This window comes from Nerophis lumbriciformis, linkage group LG22 (genome assembly GCF_033978685.3).
Source record: "Nerophis lumbriciformis linkage group LG22, RoL_Nlum_v2.1, whole genome shotgun sequence".
NCBI lineage: Eukaryota > Metazoa > Chordata > Actinopteri > Syngnathiformes > Syngnathidae > Nerophis > Nerophis lumbriciformis.
The window spans coordinates 5,329,169-5,347,458 of NC_084569.2; the positions used below are offsets into that span (position 1 = coordinate 5,329,169).

General features: G+C 37.7%; 1 protein-coding gene across 3 annotated transcripts in view; it reads left to right on the plus strand.

Moving 5' to 3' along the window:
• The first annotated feature begins 7,400 nt into the window (after nt 1-7,400).
• Nucleotides 7,401-18,290, plus strand: part of axin2 (axin 2 (conductin, axil)) — a 74,686-nt gene continuing 63,796 nt past the window's right edge. For all 3 annotated transcript variants that reach the window (XM_061974370.2, XM_061974369.2, XM_061974371.2), the window contains exon 1: nt 7,401-7,717. The gene's annotated coding sequence lies outside the window, so the exon portion shown is untranslated. The remainder of the gene's footprint in view (nt 7,718-18,290) is intronic.

An 18,290-nucleotide genomic window follows, 5' to 3' on the forward strand; every position in this document is an offset into this window, starting at 1 on the left:
CCATAAATTCTTTTTTTAATTTTTTCAAAAAGATTCAAATTAGCTAGTTTTTCTCTTCTTTTTGTCGGTTGAATTTTGAATTATAAAGAGTCGAAATTGAAGATAAACTATGTTTCAAAATTTTATTTTTAATTTTTTCGTATTTTCTCCTCTTTTAAACCGTTCAATTAAGTGTTTTTTTCATCATTTATTCTCTACAAAAAACCTTCCGTAAAAGGAAAAAAAAATGTACGACGGAATGACAGACAGAAATACCCATTTTTTTATATATATATAAATTTATTTATTTAGCTATTCTTGTTTAAATCACACTTACGTGTAACTTACAAATGACAATATATTTATTTATTTAAGTGTGTATCAAACTGGTAGCCCTTGGCATTAATCAGTACCCAAGAAGTAGTTTTTGGTTTCAAAAAGGTTGGTGACCCCTGTACTAGGGCATCAAATCAGTGTCAGTTGAGTCGGTCCATAGGTTGCCTGTAGGGATTTTTAATGTCCAGCAGATGTCAGTATTTAGTGACACAGTATCAATACAGTTTTGCAATGTGTCGAAACGCTTCATGACGCCTCATCAACCCATCACTACCAATAGCGGTTACCACGCCGTAAAAACAACCTCCGTGAGTTGTTAAAAAACAAAAAAAGGATGCGCTTTCGCCGCTTTTGGACGGCGGGAGCAGAAGAAGAAGAAGTGCCGTCTCTTCAGAACTCGCCCGAGGATAAAAGAAGCGGACTTAATCGGACTCCGGCGTGATTTACGTCCCTCCTCTTGTTTATTGCGAGTCTTTGTAGTCGTGACCTGTCCTGGTAATAATATATTCCCTTAAACCCCCGTAACCTCTTCCCTCCCGGACCGCTTTCAAAAAGCTCTTTTTATAGGGCCAGGAGACAAGGTTCAGGCTCCGTCACAGACCCAGGGACGAGCCAACCCGTAAAGGGGACCTCCCGTGAGCCACGGGGTCGTGGACTGGGGGAGGGGTGGGGGGGGGGGGGGGGGGGGGGCTGACAAGGCAGGACGTGAGAGCCCAACTGGCCCCCACCCCGGTTACCGGCAGGGGGTCCTTGCCATTGGCATGGTGATGCTCTCCACCCTGGTGGGTTTGCTGTCAGAGGTCAGACCCTGTGGTCCGTACTCAGGGGTGGAACAGTCTACTTCTTATATTTTTCTACCTTCAAGGTACTCAAAGCAAACCTGCTCAGTGGTTAGAGTGTCCGCCCCGAGATGTGTAGGTCGTGAGTTCGAACCCCGGCCGAGTCATACCAAAGACTATAAAAATGGGAGCCGTTACCTCCCTGCTGGGCACTCAGCGTCAAGGGTTGGAATTGGGGGTTGAATCAGCAAAAATGACTCCTGGGCGCAGCCACTGCTACTGCTCACTGCTCCCCTCACCTCCCAGGGGGTGGAACAAGGGGATGGGTCGAATGTAGGAGATACATTTCACCACACCTAGTGTGTGTGTGACTATCATTGACACTTTAACTTTGACACTATTTCCACATTCACACACTGAATGCAAGGTCCTAACCACGACCCATCAGGAGCAAGGGTGAAGTGTCTTGCTCAAGGACACAACGGACGAGATTGGTAGATTGATTGATTGATTGAGACTTGTATTAGTAGATTGCACAGTACAGTACATATTCCGTACAATTGACCACTAAATGGTAACACCCCAATTAAGTCTTTCAACTTGTTTAAGTCGGGGTCCACGTTGATCAATTCATGGTAAAAAGAGTAGAAGGTGGGGATCGAACCAGGAACCCTCAGGTTGCTGGCACGGCCACTCTCCCAACCAGCGCCACGCCGCCCCCGGTTTGGGTTTCATAGTTGTGTGAATCAGTGACGTGCGGTGAGGTTGATGGCTGGTGAGGCACTGACTTCATCACAGTCAGATTTACAAACATATGAACCCTAAAGAGTATCTTATTCACCATTTGATTGGCAGCAGTTAACGGGTTATGTTTAAAAGCTCATACCAGCATTCTTCCCTGCTTGGCATCAAGGCTTGGAATTGGGGGTTAAATCACCAACAATTATTCCCGGGCGCGGCGCCGCTGCTGCCCACTGCTCCCCTCACCTCCCAGGGGGTGATCAAGGGGATGGGTCAAATGCAGAGGACACATTTCATTACACCTAGTGTGTGTGTGACAATCATTGCTACTTTAACTTAACTTTAACTTTACACATACAAACTGTAGCACACAAAAAAGCACATTTAATTAAAAAAAAAACGTTATTATGGTCTTACCTTTACTTATAAATTAAGTCCATGCGCCGCAACTAAAGCCCTCACTTAAACTTTCCACGTGCAAGATTGAATCTATTTAAAAAAGTGTAACCGAGGGTTTATAAATGTCACCTATACTGTATGAAACTACAAAATAACAAACACGGAGGCTCCAGTTTTACACGAGGACCACTTTATTTACATTCTTTCAAAAACCTCCGCAACGTGACATCACTTCAGCTCTTAGCGCCTTCAAAATAAGAGCTCAAGGCATATACTGTATAACAGCGCATAACAGGAACTTAACATCACAAAGAGGAAAGCCCATGAAAATAGGTTACAAAAGTTATTTAATAAGAAGCCAAAAAGTGCAAAAACAATAATTTTCATGTTGGAGGAGTTGTGAATTAGGTACACCTGCAGTCTGCAGGTGTACCTAATGTTGTGTCCCTGCAGTCATTCACAACTCCTCCAACACCAACATTATTGTTTTTGCACTTTTTGGCTTCTTATGAAATAATTTTTTTAAATAGATTCAATCTTGCACGTGGAAAGTTTAAGTGTGGGCTTTAGTTGATACAACAATTCTACAGCGGGGGTGCAGGAGGCGAGCCTCAGCCAGTGCGTCTTTTGCAGCCGTTTTATGATCGCTCAGCACAAGAAATACTTTACACACATACAGTTGTTGACAAAATACACTGTACATTATATACCTCAGCTAACTAAACTATGGAAATGTATAATATAGTTCATATAGCAATACAGTCTCACTGCACAGCAGGCCAGCAGTTAGCCCAGTCCGCAATCCATGGTGAGGCACTGAGTGACGTGCCTCAACTGGCTGCTGATCACCGCACCGTCTCTTCTCAGTATTTGAACGGCAAATGTGAAAATTCAGCGATTTTGAATAAAAATAATCTAAAACTGGTGAAGCTAAATGGAAAATAACTTTATAGTATAATCACTGGATACATATAACAATTAAATTTTTTTTTTTCTTTTTACATTTGTTTTCTTTCCATGATGGCAGGTGAGGCCCCGCCTCACCTGCCTCTAGTGACTGCACGTCACTGGTGTGAATGCTCCAAAACATTCACACAACTATGCTTTTCTACACCAAAATTAATCTATTTATTCTTCAACTTCTTCTTCTTCTACATATTTTGGCGCGCTCTACCTTCCACATCTTTCACCCGATTCAAACTGTTCCAACTTCAATCTGTTCAGCCTATTCGGGAATAGCTGGCTTTACCTTGTCGAATTCGCAGATTTCCCAGAATTCCAGGTTTTCCGGGACATTTTTCCCCATTCAAAATGAATTGGCCATTTTTCAAACTTCCACCATTTCCATATTTTTCAACCTATTTAAACCATTCCACCTTCAACACATTCCACTCATCTTGGAAATTTAAACTACTTTTTATCCACATTCAAAAACATTCCAGGATTTTCCAGAATTCCTGGTTTTCCAAAGCCTTATTTCCACCCTTTTTTCTGGCGACTTCTCCTCCCACATTTTTCACTGATGACCACTCCTCTTGACAAAATTGGTGCAGTTCGGCTAATTTTGTTGGTTTTCTGACATGGACTTGTTTCTTCAGCATTGTCCACACCTTTAAGTCAGGACTTTGGGAAGGCCATTCTAAAACCTTCATTCTAGCCTGATTTAGCCATTCCTTTACCACTTTTGACGTGTGTTTGGGGTCATTGTCCTGTTGGAACACCCAACTGCGCCCAAGACCCAACCTACGGGCTGATGATTTTAGCTTGTCCTGAAGAATTTGGAGGTTTTTTATTGTCCCATTTACTCTCTGTAAAGCACCAGTTCCATTGGCATCAAAACAGGCCCAGAGCATAATACTACCACCACCATGCTTGACGGTAGGTTTGGTGTTCCTGGGATTAAAGGCCTTACCTTTTCTCCTGCAAACATATTGCTGGGTATTGTGGCTCAATTTTTGTTTCATCTGACCACAGAACTTTCCTCCAGAAGGTCTTATCTTTGTCCTTGTGATGTCAGATGAAACTATCACCAAACAATAAGCAGAGGTGTGGACTCGAGTCACATGACTTGGACTCGAGTCAGACTCGAGTCATGAATTTGATGACTTTAGACTCGACTTGACAAAATGTAAAAAGACTTGCAACTCGACTTAGACTTTAACATCAATGACTTGTGACTTCACTTGGACTTGAGCCTTTTGAATTGACATGACTTGACATGACTTGCTACTTTCCCCAAAACCCAAAGATGAAAAAGTTATTCGGGAGCGCTCCGTATTTTTCATTGTGTACTTGTCTATCAGCGTTGCGTGTGTCAGCTGGTGTGCTCTCAGTACAACAGCCAATCAAATTAGATCTACTTTGTTTTCATCACACAGCATTCATCCAATCAAATTGCAGGACAACCAACGAAGAAGACATGTCCAAACCACACGCCAGTGAACAAAAAATGATACCTAAAATAATTTCGTTTGGGTATAAAAATTACGAGGTGGTCAACACAAAACGGTTTGCAGTATGCAACACATGCGGTTCGAAAATTACTGATGGAGAGGCAACAACTTCCAACTTCGTCCGGCATTTGAAGTTGCACAAAGAACGGTAAGTTTTGAATGTAAGATAACGTTTATTGGCTAAGTAACGTGACTTTTATTTGCTGTGTAGTTAAATCAGTGAGGCTGTAAACTCACTGCTAACGTTATAACGTTATTGCAAACACGGGAATCTGTTGCAGTTCACTACCTTATTCATACTTTTTGTTCAGTGATTTTTTTTTAAGCAGGGTTACGTTAGTCAATATATCACACGTAACGTTAGACGGCGGTCAGCAGCACCGCGTATTTTAGACTCGGGGCTTGCCTGTCTTGACTCGGGACTTGACTCGGACTTGAGGGCAAAGACTTGAGACTTACTTGTGACTTGCAAAACAATGACTTGGTGCCACCTCTGACAATAAGAGTTGTAGAAATGATTGTAAACTCAAGACAGCCATGACATGATGTTCTTTACAAGTGTATGTACACTTTTGACCACGACTGTATGTCACATATTAGACTCAACATTGATATTATTGTAGTATTTCTGTGTTAAGTTACAAATCTGGACCCTGTTTTGTACACTAGTTTTGGTTTCACTCTTGCAGCACCTTTAGTAAACTGTCTAGGTGTGGAATGTTTGATTATGCCTCCTTTGTATCTTCTTCATGACTTTGCCTACACATGAGATGGGGAGGTCGTGAGTTCAAACCCCGGCCGAGCCATACCAAAGACTACACTGCAAAAAGTGAAATCTAAGTACCGTATTTTCCGCACTATTAGCCGCACCTAAAAACCACAAATTTACTCAAAAGCTGACAGTGCGGCTTATAACCCGGTGCGCTTTATATATGGATTAATATTAAGATTAATTTTCATAAAGTTTCGGTCTCGCAACTACGGTAAACAGCCGCCATCTTTTTCCCCCGTAGAAGAGGAAGTGCTTCTTCTTCTACGCAAGCAACCGCCAAGGTAAGCACCCGCCCCCATAGAACAGGAAGCGCTTCTTCTTCTACTGTAAGCAACCACCCGCCCGCGTAGAAGAAGAAGAAGCGCGCGGATATTACGTTTCATTTCCTTTGTGTGTTTACATCTGTAAAGACCACAAAATGGCTCCTACTAAGCGACAGGTTTCCGGTTCATGAAAAGACGCAATCTCTCCATCCGCACACGGACTACTATTTCACAGCAACTGCCTAAAGACTTTCAAGAAAAGCTGGCTACTTTCCGTGCATATTGTAAAAACAAGATAGCTGAAAAAAAGATCCGGCCAGAGAACATTATCAACATGGACGAGGTTCCACTGACTTTTGATATTCCTGTGAACCGCACTGTGGATACAACGGGAGCACATACGGTGAATATTCGCACCACAGGGAATGAGAAGTCATCCTTCACTGTGGTTCTAGCTTGCCATGCTAATGGCCAGAAACTTCCACCCATGGTGATATTCAAAAGGAAGACCTTGCCAAAAGAGACCTTTCCAGCCGGCGTCATCATAAAAGCTAACTCGAAGGGATGGATGAAGAAAAGATGAGCGAGTGGTTAAGGTAAGTTTACGCGAAGAGGCCGGGTGGCTTTTTTCACGCAGCTCCGTCCATGTTGATATACGACTCCATGCGCGCCCACATCACGCTGGTTTTTAATATATTATTAAAGTTTGACTGACCTATCTGACTGTTTTTTTGACATTCCTTTAGCGCAGTTAGATGCGGCTTATAACACGGGGCGGCTTATAGGTGGACAAAGTTTTGAAATATGCCGTTCATTGAAGGCGCGGCTTTTAACCCAGGGCGCCTTATGGTGCGGAAAATACGGTATATATATATATATGAGTGTGTATGTTACTCATCAGTTACTCAGTACTTGAGTAGTTTTTTCACAACATACTTTTTACTTTTACTCAAGTAAATATTTGGGTGACTACTCCTTACTTTTACTTGAGTAATAAATCTCTAAAGTAACAGTACTCTTACTTGAGTACAATTTCTGGCTACTCTACCCACCTCTGTGTGCATGTGGCCACTGGTGGGCGCTGTTGAGTGCTGTTTTCTCTCACACTCCTATAGATGCTTCATTTTTTTTTATTGTTATCAACTTTTACCTTAGTTAAACTGATTATGCTAAAAAAATTAAAAAAAAAGCAGCTAAATCATATTAGAGCATTGTTGGTGCTTGCTTTGTGCATCCCCGAGGCTCCAACGGGTTAATCTCTCCAACTATGCAGGTCGAAATAGAAAAGAGTGAAAAAAAAAAAGTGTCTTTTTAAGTTGATGTAGCAACAGAGGGATTGTTGCGATAATACTATTGAGGCGGCAGGATCAGTTACTTGTGACGCGCCAAAGCCTCGGGGAGTTGGCGCAAGATTGCCGGCCTTTGATAAGGTCCTGGCCACAAACACGCAACGATCGTGACAAAAAGAGGAGACGCGGTCCGGAAATAAAAACCACGTACGTCCACTCGTGTGCAAAGAGCGGCCACGGTAAGCCCACCGCGGTTTGTTTTGATTTTTATAAGGCGGGGGAACGCAGCTGTCGCCGGTGTTGTTATGTAGCTTCCAGGACCCGGCAGTCGGCGCTTTTACTTTGAAGTGCGCCGCCCCGCAGCACTGGCGGCTCATTCCGCGCTGGAGTCGCCTTGAGGAGAGCCGCAGTCGCCCCATGGCCGCCTGAAACACCGCCAGCAGGACGCGGAGGGGAAGGAGGGAGGTGGAGACTAGGAGGCGGGGAGCAAAGCGCTCTTTCCCCCCCTTTCGATCCTTCTTTCTCTCGTCTGGACACTTTTTTTTCTTCTTCTCCTCGCCACCAAAAGCGTGGACGCACCGAACGTGGCGGAAGCTCGCGGCTGCCACTGTGGATTATATCGTCCCGTGGATACATTCTTACTTTTATTTTATTCATTTTTATACTTTTCCAACACATTTAAGGAGTGAACTCTCGGGGGTCGATGGTAAGCTAATTCCCCCCCTCCTTTTTTCTCTTTGCTTTGATGTCGCGGTGACTTGCCTTTGAAGTTCCAAGCTAGCAGGAGGGGGGGTTTCGTTTATTTTAAGACTTTTTAACACAATTCCAACACAAATTTTACATTTAAGTCGCTTTCTATACAATAAGATTTAGAACCACTAACAACATGACTATTTTGACATTGTAACATTCAATTAGGAAAACCACCCGCTGGGTGTTGTTGACAATTTTTGTTTAGTGAGAATACTTTGCTTCCCAAAAGCATTTAAATTACATTCTATGTGTGAGGTGGTAGCCAGAAAACTTTTTTCGCGTTTAAGACTTTTTAACACAATTCCAATACAAAAAAGCTATTTTACATTTAAGTTGCTTTCTTTAGAATATGATTTATAACCACTAACAACATGACTATTTTGACATTGTAACACATTGTATTAGGAAAACCACTCGCAGGGTGTTGTTGACAATTTTTGTTTAGTGAGAATACTTTGCTTCCCAAAAGCAGTTAAATTACATTCTATGTGTGAGGTGGTAGCCAGAAAACTTTTTTCGCGTTTAAGACTTTTTAACACGATTCCAACATAAATAAAAGCTATTTTACATTTAAGTCGCTTTCTTTAGAATATGATTTATAACCACTAACAACATGACTATTTTGACATTGTAACACATTCAATTAGGAAAACCACCCACTGGGTGTTGTTGACAATTATTGTTTAGTGAGAATACTTTGCTTCCCAAAAGTAGTAAAATGACATAGTATGTGTGAGGTGGTAGCTAGAAAACTTTTTTCGCGTTTAAGACTTTTTAACACAATCCATCCAACCATCCATTTTCTACCGCTTATTCCCTTCGGGGTCGCAATTCCAACACAAAAAATCTATTTTACATTTAAGTTGCTTTCTTTAGAATACGATTTATAACCACTAACAACATGACTATTTTGACATTGTAACACATTGTATTAGGAAAACCACCCGCTGGGTGTTGTTGACAATTTTTGTTTAGTGAGAATACTTTGCTTCCCAAAAGCAGTTAAATTACATTCTATGTGTGAGGTGGTAGCCAATAAAACTTTTTTCGCGTTTAAGACTTTTTAACACAATTCCAATACAAAAAAGCTATTTTACATTTAAGTTGCTTTCTTTAGAATACGATTTATAACCACTAACAACATGACTATTTTGACATTGTAACACATTGTATTAGGAAAACCACCCGCAGGGTGTTGTTGACAATTTTTGTTTAGTGAGAATACTTTGCTTCCCAAAAGCAGTTAAATTACATTCTATGTGTGAGGTGGTAGCTAGAAAACTTTTTTCGCGTTTAAGACTTTTTAACACAATTCCAATACAAAAAAAGCTATTTTACATTTAAGTTGCTTTCTTTAGAATATGATTTATAACCACTAACAACATGACTATTTTGACATTGTAACACATTATATTAGGAAAACCACCCGCTGGGTGTTGTTGACAATTTTTGTTTAGTGAGAATACTTTGCTTCCCAAAAGTAGTAAAATGACGTTCTATGTGTGAGGTGGTAGCCAGAAAACTTTTTTCGCGTTTAAGACTTTTTAACACGATTCCAACATAAAAAAAAGCTATTTTACATTTAAGTCGCTTTCTTTAGAATACGATGTATAACCACTAACAACATGACTATTTTGACATTATAACACATTATATTAGGAAAACCACCCGCTGGGTGTTGTTGACAATTTTTGTTTAGCGAGAATACTTTGCTTCCCAAAAGTAGTAAAATGACATTGTATGTGTGAGGTGGTAGCCAGAAAACGTTGTTTGCGTTTATTTTAAGACTTTTTAACACAATTCCAACACAATTAAAGCTATTTTACATGTAAGTTGCTTTCTATACAATATGATTTATAACCCCTAACAACATGACTATTTTGATATTGTAACATTATATAATAGGAAAACCACCCGCTGGGTGTTGTTGACACTTTTTGTTTTTAATGAGAATACTTTGCTTCCCAAAAGTAGTAAAATTGGCCCTGCGATGAGGTGGCGACTTGTCCAGGGTGTACACCGCCTTCTGCCCGATTGTAGCTGAGATAGGCTCCAGCGACCCCCTGTTAACACGAAAGGAATAAGCGGTAGAAAATGGATGGATGGAAGTAGTAAAATTGCATTCTATGTGTGAGGTGGTCGCCAGAAAACTTTTTTCGCGTTTAAGACTTTTTAACACAATTCCAACACAAAAAAGCTATTTTACATTTAAGTTGCTTTCTTTAGAATACGATTTATAACCACTAACAACATGACTATTTTGACATTATAACACATTGTATTAGGAAAACCACCCGCAGGGTGTTGACAATTTTTGTTTTAGTGAGAATACTTTGCTTCCCAAAAGTAGTAAAATGACATTGTATGTGTGAGGTGGTAGCTAGAAAACTTTTTTCGCATTTAAGACTTTTTAACACAATTCCAACACAAAAAATATATTTTACATTTAGGTTGCTTTCTATACAATATGATTTATAACCACTAACAACATGACTATTTTGACATTGTATTAGGAAAACCACCCGCAGGGTGTTGTTGACAATTATTGTTTAGTGAGAATACTTTGCTTCCCAAAAGTAGTAAAATGACATTGTATGTGTGAGGTGGTTGTTAGAAAACTTTTTTCGCGTTTAAGACTTTTTAACACAAACCATCCTTCCATCCATTTTCTACCGCTTATTCCCTTCGGGGTCGCAATTCCAACATCCATCCATTTTCTACCGCTTATTCCCTTCGTGGTCGCAATTCCAACACAAAAAAGCTATTTTACATTTAAGTTGCTTTCTTTAGAATATGATTTATAACCACTAACAACATGACTATTTTGACATTGTAACACATTCAATTAGGAAAACCACCCGCAGGGTGTTGACAATTTTTGTTTTAGTGAGAATACTTTGCTTCCCAAAAGTAGTAAAATGACATTGTATGTGTGATGTGGTAGCTAGAAAACTTTTTTTGCGTTTAAGACTTTTTAACACAATCCATCCATCCATTTTCTACCGCTTATTCCCTTCGGGGTCGCAATTTCAACACAAAAAAGCTATTTTACATTTAAGTTGCTTTCTTTAGAATACGATTTATAACCACTAACAACATGACTATTTTGACATTGTAACACATTGTATTAGGAAAACCACCCGCAGGGTGTTGTTGACAATTTTTGTTTAGTGAGAATACTTTGCTTCCCAAAAGTAGTAAAATGACGTTCTATGTGTGAGGTGGTAGCCAGAAAACTTTTTTCGCTTTTAAGACTTTTTAACACGATTCCAACATAAAAAAAGCTATTTTACATTTAAGTCGCTTTCTTTAGAATAGGATGTATAACCACTAACAACGTGACTATTTTGACATTGTAACACATTATATTAGGAAAACCACCCGCAGGGTGTTGTTGACAATTTTTGTTTAGTGAGAATACTTTGCTTCCCAAAAGTATTAAAATGACATAGTATGTGTGAGGTGGTAGCTAGAAAACTTTTTTCGCGTTTAAGACTTTTTAACACAATCCATCCATCCATCCATTTTCTACCGCTTATTCCCTTCGGGGTCGCAATTCCAACACAAAAAATCTATTTTACATTTAAGTTGCTTTCTTTAGAATACGATTTATAACCACTAACAACATGACTATTTTGACATTGTAACACATTGTATTAGGAAAACCACCCGCAGGGTGTTGTTGACAATTTTTGTTTAGTGAGAATACTTTGCTTCCCAAAAGCAGTTAAATTACATTCTATGTGTGAGGTGGTAGCCAGAAAACTTTTTTCGCGTTTAAGACTTTTTAACACAATTCCAACACAAAAAAGCTATTTTACATTTAAGTTGCTTTCTTTAGAATACGATTTATAACCACTAACAACATGACTATTTTGACATTATAACACATTATATTAGGAAAACCACCCGCTGGGTGTTGTTGACAATTTTTGTTTAGTGAGAATACTTTGCTTCCCAAAAGTAGTAAAATTACATTGTATGTGTGAGGTGGTTGCTAGAAAACTTTTTTCGCGTTTAAGACTTTTTAACACAATTCCAACACAAAAAAAGCTATTTTACATTTAAGTTGCTTTCTTTAGAATACGATTTATAACCACTAACAACATGACTATTTTGACATTGTATTAGGAAAACCACCCGCAGGGTGTTGTTGACAATTTTTGTTTAGTGAGAATACTTTGCTTCCCAAAAGTAGTAAAATGACATTGTATGTGTGAGGTGGTAGCTAGAAAACTTTTTTCGCGTTTAAGACCTTTTAACACAATCCATCCATCCATCCATTTTCTACCGCTTATTCCCTTCGGGGTCGCAATTCCAACACAAAAAAAGCTATTTTTCATTTAAGTTGCTTTCTTTAGAAAACGATTTATAACCACTAACAACATGACTATTTTGACATTGTAACACATTGTATTAGGAAAACCACCCGCAGGGTGTTGTTGACCATTTTTGTTTAGTGAGAATACTTTGCTTCCCAAAAGCAGTTAAATTACATTCTATGTGTGAGGTGGTAGCCAGAAAACTTTTTTCGCGTTTAAGACTTTTTAACACAATTCCAACACAAAAAAGCTATTTTACATTTAAGTTGCTTTCTTTAGAATATGATTTATAACCACTAACAACATGACTATTTTGACATTGTAACACATTGTATTAGGAAAACCACCCGCAGGGTGTTGTTGACCATTTTTGTTTAGTGAGAATACTTTGCTTCCCAAAAGCAGTTAAATTACATTCTATGTGTGAGGTGGTAGCCAGAAAACTTTTTTCGCGTTTAAGACTTTTTAACACAATTCCAACACAAAAAAGCTATTTTACATTTAAGTTGCTTTCTTTAGAATACGATTTATAACCACTAACAACATGACTATTTTGACATTGTATTAGGAAAACCACCCGCAGGGTGTTGTTGACAATTTTTGTTTAGTGAGAATACTTTGCTTCCCAAAAGTAGTAAAATGACATTGTATGTGTGAGGTGGTAGCTAGAAAACTTTTTTCGCGTATAAGACCTTTTAACACAATCCATCCATCCATCCATTTTCTACCGCTTATTCCCTTCGGGGTCGCAATTCCAACACAAAAAAAGCTATTTTTCATTTAAGTTGCTTTCTTTAGAAAACGATTTATAACCACTAACAACATGACTATTTTGACATTGTAACACATTGTATTAGGAAAACCACCCGCAGGGTGTTGTTGACCATTTTTGTTTAGTGAGAATACTTTGCTTCCCAAAAGCAGTTAAATTACATTCTATGTGTGAGGTGGTAGCCAGAAAACTTTTTTCGCGTTTAAGACTTTTTAACACAATTCCAACACAAAAAAGCTATTTTACATTTAAGTTGCTTTCTTTAGAATACGATTTATAACCACTAACAACATGACTATTTTGACATTGTAACACATTCAATTAGGAAAACCACCCGCTGGGTGTTGTTGACAATTTTTGTTTAGTGAGAATACTTTGCTTCCCAAAAGCAGTTAAATTACATTGTATGTGTGAGGTGGTAGCCAGAAAACGTTTTTCGCGTTTAAGACTTTTTAACACAATTCCAACACAAAAAAGCTATTTTACATTTAAGTTGCTTTCTTTAGAATACGATTTATAACCACTAACAACATGACTATTTTGACATTGTATTAGGAAAACCACCCGCAGGGTGTTGTTGACAATTTTGTGTAGTGAGAATACTTTGCTTCCCAAAAGTAGTAAAATGACATTGTATGTGTGAGGTGGTTGCTAGAAAACTTTTTTCGCGTTTAAGACTTTTTAACACAAACCATCCTTCCATCCATTTCCTACCGCTTATTCCCTTTGGGGTCGCAATTCCAACACAAAAAAGCTATTTTACATTTAAGTTGCTTTCTTTAGAATACGATTTATAACCACTTACAACATGACTATTTTGACATTGTAACACATTCAATTAGGAAAACCACCCGCTGGGTGTTGTTGACAATTTTTGTTTACTGAGAATACTCTGCTTCCCAAAAGCAGTTAAATTACATTCTATGTGTGAGGTGGTAGCCAGAAAACTTTTTTCGCGTTTAAGACTTTTTTAACACAATTCCAACACAAAAAAGCTATTTTACATTTAAGTTGCTTTCTTTAGAATATGATTTATAACCACTAACAACATGACTATTTTGACATTGTAACACATTGTATTAGGAAAACCACCCGCAGGGTGTTGACAATTTTTGTTTTAGTGAGAATACTTTGCTTCCCAAAAGTAGTAAAATGACATTGTATGTGTGAGGTGGTAGCTAGAAAACTTTTTTCGCATTTAAGACTTTTTAGCACGATTCCAACATAAAAAAAGCTATTTTACATTTAAGTTGCTTTCTTTAGAATACGATTTATAACCACTAACAAACATGACTATTTTGACATTGTATTAGGAAAACCACCCGCAGGGTGTTGTTGACCATTTTTGTTTAGTGAGAATACTTTGCTTCCCAAAAGTAGTAAAATGACATTGTATGTGTGATGTGGTAGCTAGAAAACTTTTTTTCGCGTTTAAGACTTTTTAACACAATCCATCCTTCCATCCATTTTCTACCGCTTATTCCCTTCGGGGTCGCAATTCCAACACAAAAAAGCTATTTTACATTTAAGTTGCTTTCTTTAGAATACGATTTATAACCACTAACAACATGACTATTTTGACATTGTAACACATTCAATTAGGAAAACCACCCGCTGGGTGTTGTTGACAATTTTTGTTTAGTAAGAATACTTTGCTTCCCAAAAGCAGTTAAATTACATTCTATGTGTGAGGTGGTAGCCAGAAAGCTTTTTTCGCGTTTAAGACTTTTTAACACAATTCCAATACAAAAAAGCTATTTTACATTTAAGTTGCTTTCTTTAGAATACGATTTATAACCACTAACAACATGACTATTTTGACATTGTAACACATTGTATTAGGAAAACCACCCGCAGGGTGTTGACAATTTTTGTTTTAGTGAGAATACTTTGCTTCCCAAAAGTAGTAAAATGACATTGTATGTGTGAGGTGGTAGTTAGAAAACTTTTTTCGCATTTAAGACTTTTTAACACAATTCCAACACAAAAAATATATTTTACATTTAGGTTGCTTTCTATACAATATGATTTATAACCCCTAACAACATGACTATTTTGATATTGTAACATTATATAATAGGAAAACCACCCGCTGGGTGTTGTTGACACTTTTTGTTTTTAATGAGAATACTTTGCTTCCCAAAAGTAGTAAAATTGGCCCTGCGTTGAGGTGGCGACTTGTCCAGGGTGTACACCGCCTTCTGCCCGATTGTAGCTGAGATAGGCTCCAGCGACCCCCCGTGACCCCGAAGGGAATAAGCGGTAGAAAATGGATGGATGGAAGTAGTAAAATTACATTCTATGTGTGAGGTGGTAGCCAGAAAACTTTTTTCGTGTTTAAGACTTTTTAACACGATTCCAACACAAAAAATATATTTTACATTTAAGTCGCTTTCTTTAGAATACGAATTATAACCACTAACAACAAGACTATTTTGACATTGTAACACATTTTAATAGGAAAACCACCCGCTGGGTGTTGTTGATAATTTTTGTTTAATGATAATACTTTGCTTCCCAAAAGTAGTAAAATGACATTCTATGTGTAAGGTAGTAGCCAGAAAACTTTTTTCGTGTTTATTTTGAAGACTTTTTAACACGATTCCAACACAAAAATAGCTATTTTACATTTAAGTCGCTTTCTATAGAATAAGATTTAGAACCACTAACAACATGACTATTTTGACATTGTAACACATTCAATTAGGAAAACCACCCGCTGGGTGTTGTTGACAATTTTTGTTTACTGAGAATACTTTGCTTCCCAAAAGCAGTTAAATTACATTCTATGTGTGAGGTGGTCGCCAGAAAACTTTTTTCGCGTTTAAGACTTTTTAACACGATTCCAACATAAAAAAGCTATTTTACATTTAAGTCTCTTTCTTTTGAATAGGATGTATAACCACTAACAACATGACTATTTTGACATTGTATTAGGAAAACCACCCGCTGGGTGTTGTTGACAATTTTTGTTTAGTGAGAATACTTTGCTTCCCAAAAGTAGTAAAATGACATTGTATGTGTGAGGTGGTAGCTAGAAAACGTTTTTCGCGTTTAAGACTTTTTAACACAATCCATCCTTCCATCCATTTCTACCGCTTATTCCCTTCGGGGTCGCAATTCCAACACAAAAAAGCTATTTTACATTTAAGTTGCTTTCTTTAGAATGTGATTTATAACCACTAACAACATGACTATTTTGACATTGTATTAGGAAAACCACCCGCAGGGTGTTGTTGACAATTTTTGTTTAGTGAGAATACTTTGCTTCCCAAAAGCAGTTAAATTACATTCTATGTGTGAGGTGGTAGCCAGAAAACTTTTTTCGCGTTTAAGACTTTTTAACACAATTCCAACACAAAAAAGCTATTTTACATTTAAGTTGCTTTCTTTAGAATACGATGTATAATCACTAACAACATGACTATTTTGACATTGTATTAGGAAAACCACCCGCAGGGTGTTGTTGACAATTTTTGTTTAGTGAGAATACTTTGCTTCCCAAAAGTAGTAAAATGACATAGTATGTGTGAGGTGGTAGCTAGAAAACTTTTTTCGCGTTTAAGACTTTTTAACACAATTCCAACACAAAAAAGCTATTTTTCATTTAAGTTGCTTTCTTTAGAATATGATTTATAACCACTAACAACATGACTATTTTGACATTGTATTAGGAAAACCACCCGCAGGGTGTTGTTGACAATTTTTGTTTAGTGAGAATACTTTGCTTCCCAAAAGCAGTTAAATTACATTCTATGTGTGAGGTGGTAGCCAGAAAACTTTTTTCGCGTTTAAGACTTTTTAACACAATTCCAACACAAAAAAGCTATTTTACATTTAAGTTGCTTTCTTTAGAATATGATTTATAACCACTAACAACATGACTATTTTGACATTATAACACATTATATTAGGAAAACCACCCGCAGGGTGTTGTTGACAATTTTTGTTTTAGTGAGAATACTTTGCTTCCCAAAAGTAGTAAAATGACATTGTATGTGTGAGGTGGTAGCTAGAAAACTTTTTTCGCGTTTAAGACTTTTTAACACAATTCTAACAAAAAAAAAAAAATTTACATTTAAGTTGCTTTCTATACAATATGATTTATAACCCCTAACAACATGACTATTTAGATATTGTAACGCATTATAATAGGAAAACCACCCGCAGGGTGTTGTTGACAATTATTGTTTAGTGAGAATACTTTGCTTCCCAAAAGTAGTAAAATTACATTCTATGTGTGAGGTGGTAGCCAGAAAACGTTGTTTGCGTTTATTTTAAGACTTTTTAACACAATTCCAACACAATTAAAGCTATTTTACATGTAAGTTGCTTTCTATACAATATGATTTATAACCACTAACAACATGACTATTTCGATATTGTAACATTATATAATAGGAAAACCACCCGCTGGGTGTTGTTGACACTTTTTGTTTTTAATGAGAATACTTTGCTTCCCAAAAGTAGTAAAATTGGCCCTGCGATGAGGTGGCGACTTGTCCAGGGTGTACACCGCCTTCTGCCCGATTGTAGCTGAGATAGGCTTCAGCGACCCCCCGTGACCCCGAAAGGAATAAGCGGTAGAAAATGGATGGATGGAAGTAGTAAATTGACATTATATGTGTGAGGTGGTAGCCAGAAAACGTTGTTTGCGTTTATTTTAAGACTTTTTAACACGATTCCAACACAAAAAATATATTTTACATTTAAGTCGCTTTCTTTAGAATACGAACTATAACCACTAACAACAAGACTATTTTGACATTGTAACACATTATAATAGGAAAACCACCCGCTGGGTGTTGTTGATAATTTTTGTTTAATGAGAATACTTTGCTTCCCAAAAGTAGTAAAATGACATTGTATGTGTGAGGTAGTAGCCAGAAAACTTTTTCCGCGTTTATTTTAAGACTTTTTAACACGATTCCAACACAAAAAAAAGCTATTTTACATTTAAGTCGCTCTCTATAGAATAGGATTGATAACCACTAACAACATGACTATTTTGACATTGTAACACATTATAATAGGAAAACCACCCGCTGGGTGTTGTTGAGAATGTTTGTTTAATGAGAGTATTTTGCGTCCCAAAAGTCGTAAAATTACATTCTATGCCAGAAAACTTTTTTCGCGTTTATTTTGAAGACTTTTTAACACGATTCCAACAAAAAAGCTATTTTACATTTAAGCCGCTTTCTATTCTGCGATGCATCATGTTGCATGCATGCACGTGTGATGTATCATGTTGCATGCATGCATGTTCCAAATAAACTCAAACTCAACTCAACCAACAGCATGGCTATTTTGACATTGTAACACATTACAATAGGAAAACCACCCACTGGGTTTTGTTTATTATTTTTCTTTAATGACAATACAATTATTCTCAACAAAAGTGGAGAAAAATAACCTTAGAGGAAAATGCAATT